Source organism: Euprymna scolopes, chromosome 28, assembly GCF_053919585.1.
Source record: "Euprymna scolopes isolate OS-2025 chromosome 28, ASM5391958v1, whole genome shotgun sequence".
Lineage (NCBI taxonomy): Eukaryota > Metazoa > Mollusca > Cephalopoda > Sepiida > Sepiolidae > Euprymna > Euprymna scolopes.
In genome coordinates this window covers 95,278,677-95,290,859 of record NC_136509.1, presented here as the reverse complement: position 1 = coordinate 95,290,859, position 12,183 = coordinate 95,278,677, and the positions used below count along the sequence as shown (strand labels likewise).

Genomic DNA, 12,183 nt, shown 5'->3' with positions numbered 1-12,183 from the left:
TAGCATACACATCTATATCATAATAGATTTATAATTTTTTCTGGTGCAGGTTGTACTTAACATACACATCTATGTTATAGATTTATAATTTCTGCCTCATGCTTCATATAAATTTCTATTCTAGAAACGTACTAGTCACACAGTTTTAAATTGTGTTGCTCATTCACTTTGATAGAAGTAAATCAAATAAAAAATATTTCAGTAAATTTTGTAGTCAATGATTGGCTTTAAAAAGTTTAGCTAGAAACAAAATGAAATAAAGTAAATTATAAAAAAGCATTTTTAATTTAAATTAATAAAATTTTAAATGGTTGATTTACTTTTAGTTTTTATATAATATGTCCTGCAAAAGAGATATATTTGTTTGAAGTATCTGACTGGACTTGGCTACAGTATTCAAGTAATAATCTAGTAAGTCACCTTAATAGACTGTTGTTCCTAGTTGGAATTGGTATAACCTTAACATGAGACTTTGGTGTACCTTTCAACGATTCTCTAGGCAGCACCATCAATCAGTATTTATAGTTTAACCAGCCGATCATGTTCTTATAAGGAGGAACCCGGATGTACTCATATATTCATTACATCATTATATTGGTCACTTCAATCACATCTTGTCATGTTTCGAGTTGGTTTTATTCTTACTGGATTACTTTATGTGTGTGTACACTTATGGTGATTAAATATTTTAGTTTTCTATTGAAATATCACTTAAAAAGGGAAATATTTCATAATACATGTATTAACATGTATATATCTGAGTTGTCATTACTAACAGCATCAGTGCAGATGGTATTAAGCTGCTGCTTTTTCTGTATGTATGTCATTAGTATACATGTTTTCCTTTGAATCAATAGGCGAAAATTTTGTGTTTAGACTAACCAGCAGAAATGTTTAAACATATTGCATATGCTAAGCCAAACGAACATTTTTCACCATTAAACTTGAAAATAATGTTTATTTTTTTCTTGTTATTATCATCTCTAGTTATTCATTGTAAGTAGGATGATAAAAATGAGTAAATGGTGCAAAAGTAAACGCTATTTTCAATCACTTAAGTTTTTGGCATTGGTTCCTATGGCTGAATTCAGATTTAGCTTTTTCAACAGAAAAACAAACACACAAACAAAACTCATAAATGTTTTTGTTACAATCAAGTTTTTCTCAGCAAAAACTAAAAATTTTTTTCTCTTATTTTCTTTATCAAATAAAAATGACATACAAATCTGATGTTTAGAAACTGTTTCTCTCATTAATGTTAATCACTATAGTTTTTAAAATGGCTGGTTCATTATTGGATTTTACGATTTGTCATATAAATCATTGTTGAATCATGTAAGGTTAATTTTTTTGTAGATGTATATTTTGTTAACAAAACAGCTTGCCAATGATAGTTTAATGGATTTGGGAATAGAGGTAACTAAGAGGTTATTTAATGCATTCCAAAGTTCACAAATTAGGGTGCAATGTTGTACCATACCTATTACTACAAGTTTTTAAAAATATCCCATGGAATGTCACAATTAGTTACAAAGTTTGCCATGGGGATATTTAAAAATCGATTTTAATAAATGTTGTATCACAGTTATTTGATCATGAAAATCCATTAATTTTGCATAATAACAGACATTTCACTTATTGCATCTCTATGAATCAATCTAATTGATATGGTGTTTAATGTATATTGATCTTAGCAGACACATTAAACTGTATACCGGCGAACGATTGCACTGAAAGGGACGGCTAGAATCCTGAAAAGATCTCTTGGTTGGACTCACTAAAATAGGGGTAAATGTCAGACATCTGGTTGGTCCCTAGAAGAAAAAGTTTAAGAAAAATGAAAAAAAAAAATGCGACTTATAAGCGATTAACCCTGGCTATACAAATCACTATATTGGCAAAGCCAACTATATTATATCTTCAGGAATATTATGGCATTCACGGCCTGTCTAGATCTATGGCTTCTTCTTCATTCTATCATGTTAATGTGCATTCATCTTCGACATTTTCCAGCAATTTTTGATTTTGTCACTTTATAAATTGAAGACTTGATAAGACGTCTACATGTGGTATGGTATTTCTTATTCAATATTCAATATCGATTATTTTAAATCCATTAAATCTTAATATTCAGGATGACTAAGTTTCTGCAATTCTTTTCTATGATAATGTTTGAATTCTGTTAGAATATTTTGGTAGCAATTTGCTTTAAAAAAATGATTCTATCTTTTAGTTTTTTATTGGAGAGACATCGATCAGATGAAATACAAGATTTTGAAATTTAGTTACTGAGGAAAACTATTTTTTTTTACAATTATGTATACATTTATGTTTATAATCATTCCTGCTGTTCATTCCATGTTCATTTAACACATGCTTGTTTTTTCGTTCTACTTTTTTTTGTTGGTTGCACTGAAATAGATATATCATCCTGATGCATTATGTTTTCAATGGCACCTTCAATAGATTCTCTATTTCCTTTTGAAACCATCTAAACAACCCTATAGGAGGACTAATTGTGATTTTTTTTAAAACTGGTCATCTATTTTAATTTGTTTGTGTGATTCAGGTCAATTTTTGTAAAGCATGTCATTTTTGCTAATAGTAGTATCTTTTCAATGTATATAGGATATGATTCCAAATAAATCTTATGATTTACAGCAATTTTATAAATCACCACAAAATTTTAAAATCATCATTCGGCTTTCTTATAATAACTATGGAGGAAGTCCATTTACTTCTACCAAGAGGGATCTAATGGAGAATCTTCCACCATTTTATATAGTTTATTAATTATTATGGGTTTTAAAATATAATTGTTCAGTCTTTTTAACTTAATACTGACGTTATAATTAAAAAAAAAATCCAATTTCAGGATTTTCTGTATACAAGGCATTAAGTAAGCATGTACTATCAATATTCAATAAATCAGTTCCTATTAGATCATTATTTCTTATACGGTCAGTAAACATAATAGTGATAGTTTCAAATGCTGATTTAACTTCAAAAGTGTCATAAAAGGACGCCAGTGTTTTTATAAAAGTTCCATTTAATTTTCTTAATTTTAATAGTTTTGTGCAATTTTGATTCAGAAGGTTATTTGAAAAGTTTTTCCAAACAAGTGTTACGTCACTCCTACTATCTATTTGCATTTTAAGTTTATGCCATTCACTTTAATTTCCTTGAAATTATTTTCAGTGTGTCTTTCTGTTCTAATTTTTAGAGGATATTATCTCAACAATCTTTACATTAAGTTGCCATTTACATGTGGCTTAAAAGTTCATATTTGTCTCCATGCTGGACACTTCTACCTATTTAATTCATGCTCATAATTGCAATATTTGTATTTTAATTTTGGATTGTTTGGTTGAATTTTGTCTCTTTATGTTGAAATTTAACTTCTCTTGTTTTCTGAAATCAAGACATGCTTCTAATAGCATTTTGTTTATTCATAACTGTCTTAGAATTACAACTCTATATAAAATGTTGTACTTCTACTAATCGAAGTTGAATTAATTCCTCTTTAGCAGTCTTATTTCCAAGCCCAGACAATGAAATTTATAGCATCTACTGATATCTAAAACTGCATAGATATTTTTTGATAGATTCGCAGATTTTTTGTTTTAATACAAAGAATTTGGTTAATTCTGCGCTGACGATCCATTTTATGGTTGAATATTAAAAAAAAAAAAATCTTTGACTTTGTAAAATATGAGGTTTTTGATTTCAGGTAGGTATATCATTAATTAACTCTTCCTTATGACTTTATGTCCCGCAGCAGGTAAAAATAACTTAGTGATTTCTTTCTGTTCTCCTCGTACATGGCTGTCTCTGAAGATCTTTGTTTCAGCATCTGACTTGAAACATTTTATCGAAACTGCCAATTCAGGTTCTCCAATATTTAACAAGGATTCTATTTCTGACACTTTTTATTATGATGTTTAAACTAAGTTCTTCATTTACATACATGCTAAACAGGGTGCATGCCAGTTACTTGTGTGTGATAAAGCTAGGCTAAGTTAATTTCTGCATTAGTTGTGGTATAAATGTTACTTGATTTTAGATGTTTGTTTCTAGTTGTCTTAATAAAGAAAATATATAATTGCAGGTAGCTGAGTTGAAGTCTAGAATGTAAGTGAGTATATTTGTTGCTTTCTCTCTCTAATATTGAATCCAAAATGTACATAAAATGAATAAACTAAACTTTTGTTTTGTGCCTGACTTTTCATTCAAAATAGTTTAAACTACAGAAGGAAATATTTTTTCATTTATTTTAACTTAACTTTAACCAAATTTGAAGCATTATTATTTTTCAGGAACTCATCTAAACATATGAACATAAATGTAGTTAATTGGTATTTTCTATCTAATTACACTGATAAATCGTTATATTCGTATTTGAAGACAACTACCCTATTTAAAGGGAATCATTCACATTCCAAATCAAATATTTTGCAGAATTATTGTGTATCAAAACATAGAATATTGTCAACTATTGCAATATAATAGCATTAGAAAATGAATAAACCTGCTATTAAAGAAGAAATAAGCCGTTTAAGAAAAATAGCATAAATTAATTCATAAGGTTAATTTGAATAAGAAAAACAACAAAGGCCGCAATATTTTTGCGTACTTTTTAATTTGATTTTTAGATTTCAGTTTTGTTTATAATTTTCTAAATTATGTCAAGAATGTGTTGGTCTTAATTACAATAAACACTTCATGATTAAATTGGAGGATATAAAGCTCATAAAATTATTCAACTACGCATTTTTTCATCATTAAGAAAAAATAAAATTCTGTTTGTTAGATATTTTATTTTTTCGATTTTAAAATTCAAAATGTTTCAAACTAATACATGCTAGCTGTTTTAAGGATATGAGTAAGAAATTTAATTTTATACAGCTTTTCTTTTTCTAATTAATGAAAAATTATGTAATTGCAGTTTCTGCATTTTACGTAAATCTTTTTAATTTTCCAATTCAATAAAGCTTAATAAACGAAGACTTCAGTTTTATTAGTTTTGCCAGAAATAATTTTTATCTACAATGTTAGCTAATATAGTTTATTTATGGCATAGAGTATCGTTAAATGACACATTATTGTATCTATAGAAGTAAAGGCAACATTTGTATCAGTTTCACAGCATAACTATCTTAGTTTTAACCTGGTTATGAAATATAAAGATTTTTTAATCAAAAGTATAGTTACAATGAAATAAAAAAAAAGATTGAAGAGAACCAATCAAAATGATTAATAATTTTTTAAAGATTATATACAGGAAGTTCCTTATTTTTATATAGAAGCTCATATGAAAAGATAACGTCACAAGTCTGTTATTTTTTTTATCAGATTTTAATGAACATTCATTTGCTTTGGGAGGAAGGGATGAGAGGCATTAATTTCAACATTTAGGTTAGGAATGCAATTTAATATTTTCATTCAACTTGAGCAATTTGCTAATTTTTTTATATTAATGTGCCAAGAGCTGCTACTGCAAAATACAACTTTAAAAAGAATTGTACCATTTAATTTAAATTATTATTTATTATTCCAAACAAAGCAACTGCAAATTTAGTATTTTTAATAAGTGCAGTAAAAGATCTTGAGCGGAGGATTTTTAGCATTCAATAAGCAAAGCATTGATAGTTATTTACAAGCATACATGTGCTTAACTGACTCTGAGTATTATCTCATTTTGGGAAGAAAATGATTATGTATAAAGGGAGATAACCACCAATCATACCATTGAACTCATGATACATTTTATTTTGCATCGTTTTTTGAGGTAGACAACGAAAGCAAACCATCAACTCTATGCTTTTTATTATACTGAGAAATCATTTTAAATATTTCATTTATATATGATGCATAAATTAGCATATTCTACCAAATAATAACATATACGGATAAGCCTTAAACCCATTTATACTGCATGAACCAATTTAACACCAATATACATTGCCCAAGACATTGGATTCAATCCATAAAATATTGTCATTTTGTTTTGGATATGAGTTAAATACGAGAAAATATGGCCTTCATCATATTATTATATTCGTATTTCACTAAAAATAATTTTCCAATTTAAAATTTTATTTAATTGAATATTATTTATAAATTACATTATATTGCAAAAAATATGAACATTGTCTTGGGTCATGTATTTAATTTAGAAAGTTTAACGATATGGAAACAAAGGATACTGAAATATGCAAATTCTGAACAGGGGTGTCACGCATAGCGACATTAACAGCAAGATGCTAAACAGGGCAAGCAATTGTCAACTAACATTAACACAGCTTTGAGGAGGCTTAAACATGAAGAGAGGGGAAACCCACCAAATGATTCAATAAGCAATAAAAAAAGCTTTGAATGATTGTCCATGGTATGAAGTTTTGATATGCTTAGATGTGGCTGCCACACATAAAATGAAGACAACGGTACATACCTTTCTGCCAACGTCTCATGGATCATTTAGTTAGTATTCAATCATGGAATATTGAGTAGTACGAAAGTCAGTTAGTAGCTGGAGAATATTTGGAGAAGGTTATTCTACTTTTCTGGTGTTATATCAGTTCAAAATATAAAAACCCCAATGAAGTATTATTAAAGTGTTATAGCCATCTTTATGGGTGGCTCCAAATAATCTGAACACCTTAAGTAATTCTTTTTTTTTTCTTGATAATATGGTATTCATTGCTTTTTATTTCAATGGAACAACATGGACTGAATATAAGAAAAATAATTATTTTGGAAAATTAAGTAATAAATCTAGTGTCAGTTTTCATTATTTAAAATGAAAATGTTCTCATATATAATAAGTAATAAATATTATTTAAAGAAAGAAAACTGTAATATCCTAAGTGGTATTGTAGCCAATCCCTCTGATGAATATAAATATTCTAGCAAGATCAATGGATATAAATACAGTCTTAAAATACAAATACTATTTAACAAAATCATCCTCACTGATTATTATATTCCACTTATGAAATTATTTACAAGCATTCACTGGTAAACATGACAAACATTTATTAATGCAACTTCTTACTATCATTGTTGAGAGAGAAAGAGAAAAAAGCAAATTGTAAAACATAAGTATTTAGATTACCTTAATAAACAATTTGAAAAGTATGCCCATTCAATCCATGTTCCCCTTGATCAGTAAATTTCATAAAACATATTGAAAAGAAAATGATCAACAGCTAGAGTACTAATATTTCTCTACATTACTGAGAAATATCATCAGTCTTATTACATAAGAAACAAGCAGAAAAAGACACTACTGCAACCAATGTTAAGCATGCAAATTATGTTTGTCAAATAAGTATTGGCAAAAAAAAAACTAGAAAAAAAATCTATTTTCATCCAAAATCTGAGAATTTACTAAGCATAAGTTATTCCTACTAATACAACAACGCAACTGTAATGCCAAATAATAAGCCAAAGTAGCATGATAAAACAATTGTCAAATGTGCAGTAAATGATTTTTTTAAATGCATTGAATGATTGATGTGGGTGTTTGCATGTAAAAACACAAGCACGTGTTGATCACTTCTCTCTTCAAATGCCTAGTTGGAAATTCTTCACGGGTAAAGGTTGTAACATAGAAGAAACATAGCACATGTTTGTATTTGCTTGTATGTGCACACCCACACACCCTATCACACACTCATATAAATTGGTAAGAATATTGATAAAGGTTGATTGGCCTCAGGAAATATAGAAACTGACATTAAAAGACTTAATGTTTCTAATATGATATTAGAAAGAAAAACGAGGGTTTTCTTTACTAATACATTGTTGAAGCATTAAGCTTTCAGTATTGTTTATTATATTTCCTTATTCTACAGTGACAAATGCATTGGCTAAACAAACAGGTAGACATATATACACTCACAGATCTGATATGTAAATTTAGATATAAATGCCAATTTATATCTAACTATATTAAATACATATCGATATAATATATTATTAATATATTATATACACTTTTGTATATATATGTAAACACAACGCAATCCATTTAAAGCATGCACTAGAAATGAAAGTGTCATCCAGTCTATTAATCTATTTAATCACAAATACATTGGTTATTGAAATCAAAAGTGAAGCGTACATGCATGGCTAAAAAAGAGGCAATCTTCATGTAATGATGATTCCCTTAAAAATTTTGGACAAACCAATGCGCTTAAAAAATTTAGAAAACACTTTTCTAATAGTTAGAAAGAGAAAAGCATGCAAAAGAAAAATGGCACTATCTTTGATATTTATCATTAAAGAAAGATTCGCTAAATGTTGAAAAGCGTTTAACTAAAATAAAAAAAATACTAAAAAATATCTAGCATCACAAAATAAAAATTGAAAAGAAAAACACTAGGAATGTCTGCTCTAAGTGAATGCAAAATATAAAGGAATGTTTAAAGTACCAATTATTAAACAACATACAGAGGTAATAATGATTGACAGGAATAAGAAGAAACAGACAAAGTAGGCAGACAGACTGATAAGAAAACAGGCAAAAGGAAAAACTGTGAAATAAATTATTGGGTTAGAAAAAGACGTAATAATTAGAGTGACACAGAAGAGAGTGAAAGAAAAAAGTAGTAAAAGGGAAAAGGCACATGCCATTTCATTATGATAATTTATTTTCTTTGTCAAGAAATATCCCTCACTTCAAAACATGGGTAGATAATGCCAGTTTTCAAATTTTATTGTTTCTAATTCTTTCCTTTGGAGATAGTGGTATCTTAGTATTTATTAAAATACTCACTAGTAAAACTGTATAATAAAACTGGGTATTTTAAATGTTTTAATAACTTATTTGATTGTTTTAAATCTTTGTATTCTCTCAACAAAACTCTTCATCTTTCCTTAAATTTTGCCAAAATCATACGAATTTCACACAAAAAAATATAAAAGAATTTATTTTATTTTATTCAGCAATGTTTTATTGCTGAAGAAAATAAAATTCTTTTATTTGTTACTTTTTTTGCTAAATTCGTATGAATAAAATAAATGTATAAAGACTTTGAGAATTTGTACATATGATATTAATGTTCACACAGAAAAGGATATATAATTCATTTAAAGGAATTGTATTTACTTACAAACAGGTTTTTTCATCTGATAGTTATTAATTTATGCCATTCTCAAAGTAATAAATACATTTTAGGACTATTATTTTGTCAATTGATTTAAATTTTGAATCAATTGCCATAGATGTGCTGAGGCAGGTACCCTTATACAATGCTGAAGAAGAGACTAGATGGCTGTTACACATGGATGCTCAGGATCGCCCTCAATACATCATAGAGGAGCCACGCAACAAACCAACAGCTTTATGGTGACCTACCACCAGTATCACTGAAAGTACAGCAGAGAAGGATGCGAGTAGCTGCTCACTGCATGAGACAGCGAAGAGGAAGTCAGCAAGCTAGTTCTCTGGATACTAACAGATGGACATCCAAACCGTGGTAGAAGAGGAATGACCTACATTGACAACCTGCTACAGGACACAGGATTGGAAAGTGTTCGAGACCTGCAAACTGTCATGCGAGATTGAGAGAACTGGAGAAGTCGTGTAGATTTGGTGGTGAAACGTCCTGAAAGACGACGGAGATGATGAGATGAGAGATTTTTGTTTTGCTACCAATTAGATTAAATCCATCACATTACAAAACGTAAATTTACAGAAATCTAATATTTCAAGTTAATGACAAAATATTATGTGGACCATTAAATGGCATTATAGAGTTATAAAGACAATTTAGCACAAAACCTGATAATCTTTTTTCTTGTGTTTGTAGAAAATAACTAGTAATATGTTGCAAAGCTTAATAAATCCAGAAAATGCAATTATTAACACTTGAAAATAATTTATTTGTCACCATAAAGTATAGTTATCCTCAAATATTTGTAAATTAAATAGCCATTATTTTCATTTGTAGTGGATATGTGTGATAAAAACTGAAAATGAACAAAGATGAACATGGATTTTCATCAGAATATTTTATAAATAATTTACATCTTATGAATTTAAATTATTATTACTTTGCAAAGAGTTTTTTTTTACTATTATATGCATCTATATTTTAATAGCTTTATTTTTTACATTTTATTAAAACTAGTAGTGTATCTTTATTGTTTTTGATCATCATCAAGTTACAAACTAGTAAATCTTTCAATCCAATAAGTACAGATTCCAATTTAGCAGTAAAATATGTCATTACATTTGATGTAAATATCTTATAATGGAAAAGTTCTGTATACATGTTTTATATATATTAGGTAACATTTCAAAATTTAGAAAGAATAATTCTTATAAATTTTTGATAAATTTTACTAATATAGTATATGCTAAATGGTTTTCTACATGTTAATATCTTTTCAGAGATTAATGAGAAAAAATTGATTAATTTTTGGTTTATTATTCGTACATTCAGATAATATGCTTATCTCATTCAGTGTTTCTACTTCGGATAGAAAAAAAAAACTTCTGCATAATTTTAAAATGTATTTTATAGAAAAAAACGGACACAAATTTAGATTAAGAATTTAACCATATGTTTCTCTTCAGATTGATTTTACAGCATTTATACCAATTAAAAATAAAAAAAATATATTGATTGCTTTTAAAAAACTGACATTTTGTATTTAAATATATCATGCAGAGTAGTTGCTAATCATTTTATAACTGATTAGAATAGAACAATGTTAAAAAATGGTACAAAGATGAATAATTCTTGTAGTTTTTACGTTATAAGCACTTCCACATGAAACATAAGTATTGAACCCCCTTTATAAATGTCTATTAAAACATGCCGCAATTCTAATATTAGATCTACTTAAAATATACTACTAGATAAGCATCAAAATTACAAAAAAATTATATATAAAAATAAAAGGTTTCAATTTATGAATGGGAATATCTAATTATTTAGTTTATTCCACATGTAAAAAGTATTCAACAACTTTCAAATCGATATATATATAATTAATATTTGTAAAATTTCTAAAGACTACTTTGCATTGCAAAACTATTTCTAAACATTGTAAAAATTTCATAGAAAATCTATGTGCATGCATAATTAGAACATTGGCACATTTCCTCCATAATACTTATAGGAATAATGTTGCCATCATGCCAAAAGTAAAAGAACACTCAATCTTAGAGACAAGATTGTTCAAGAATATTTGGTAAAAATGTTATTACATATTTGCTAAACTATTTAATATTCATGTTCAGAAATATCTAGAAACATGACGCTACTGTAAACATGCAGAGAACAGAGATTCCTTGCAATATCTCTCGGTGTACTGCCTTAATAAATATTCAAATCAATTCGTTGATGACTACTTGGAACAGTTATCATTTGTAAGACTGTTGTCAAGTTATTACATTGATAGAAATTCATATGATTCTATTGAATTTGTTAAGCATTTTGTTTATGAAATGGTGAATATTTCAGCAATTATACCTTAATAATACATGACAAGTTTGATCAATAAACTTAAGAGATGGAGTTACCTCTTTGTTTGAGGATACAGGAGACCTTCAAGTAATTGAAAAGAAGATGATGGATGGCACTATCTACAGAAAGATTTAGGATGAATATCTTACCTCTGGTAAGGAGCTAAAAAGTGAAATGTGGTTGAGTTTTTTAAACATGATAACGGCCCCAACCGGATCACCCAAGATATTGAAAATTTAATGAAGTGGAAACATTTTTGTTCTAGAGTGGTTCAGAGAATTCTTGAATTATAATCTTTTTAATAATTTGCACTGAGCATCATACATTCGGACAAGAAAATATTCCCCAGTATTTAAAATCTGGTCTCATATCTCTGTTGATATTTGCAAGTCTAATGAATAATACAAGAAACATCAACAGATTACCAAAGCAAACAAAATATAATTGACTAAACATTGATAAATTTCTTAAAAGGTTGAATACTTTACTGATATTTGCAAAGTGGTATTATACAAATAATATTACCATCTGTTTTTAAACGTTTGTTTACATTGTTATGAATTGTTATGAACAACTGATAAATAAAATATTTGAAATAGATGTTACAATTAAAAATATAGTTAAATATAATCTATTTTGGAGTGAGACTTCATTCTTGTGGATTACATCCTGCACATATCTGTAGATATGATCTCCACAAAGC

At 27.9% G+C, this 12,183-nt stretch overlaps 1 protein-coding gene and 1 long non-coding RNA gene across 16 annotated transcripts in view; one reads left to right on the top strand and one right to left on the bottom strand.

Moving 5' to 3' along the window:
• The window catches only part of LOC145249737 (uncharacterized), a 1,648,663-nt gene that overhangs the window by 120,441 nt on the left and 1,516,039 nt on the right, over positions 1-12,183 (bottom strand). The window lies entirely within an intron of this gene.
• Positions 1-12,183, top strand: part of LOC145249739 (uncharacterized) — a 295,379-nt gene that overhangs the window by 44,932 nt on the left and 238,264 nt on the right. For 3 of the 6 annotated variants that reach the window (XR_013863572.1, XR_013863567.1, XR_013863570.1), the window contains exon 2: positions 4,109-4,131. The exons of 1 other annotated variant lie outside the window; for it this stretch is intronic. This is a non-coding gene — a long non-coding RNA (uncharacterized LOC145249739). Of the gene's footprint in view, positions 1-4,108; positions 4,136-12,183 lie in introns of all 6 variants that reach the window. 2 more of the 6 variants (XR_013863568.1, XR_013863571.1) reach the window with 1 other exon arrangement.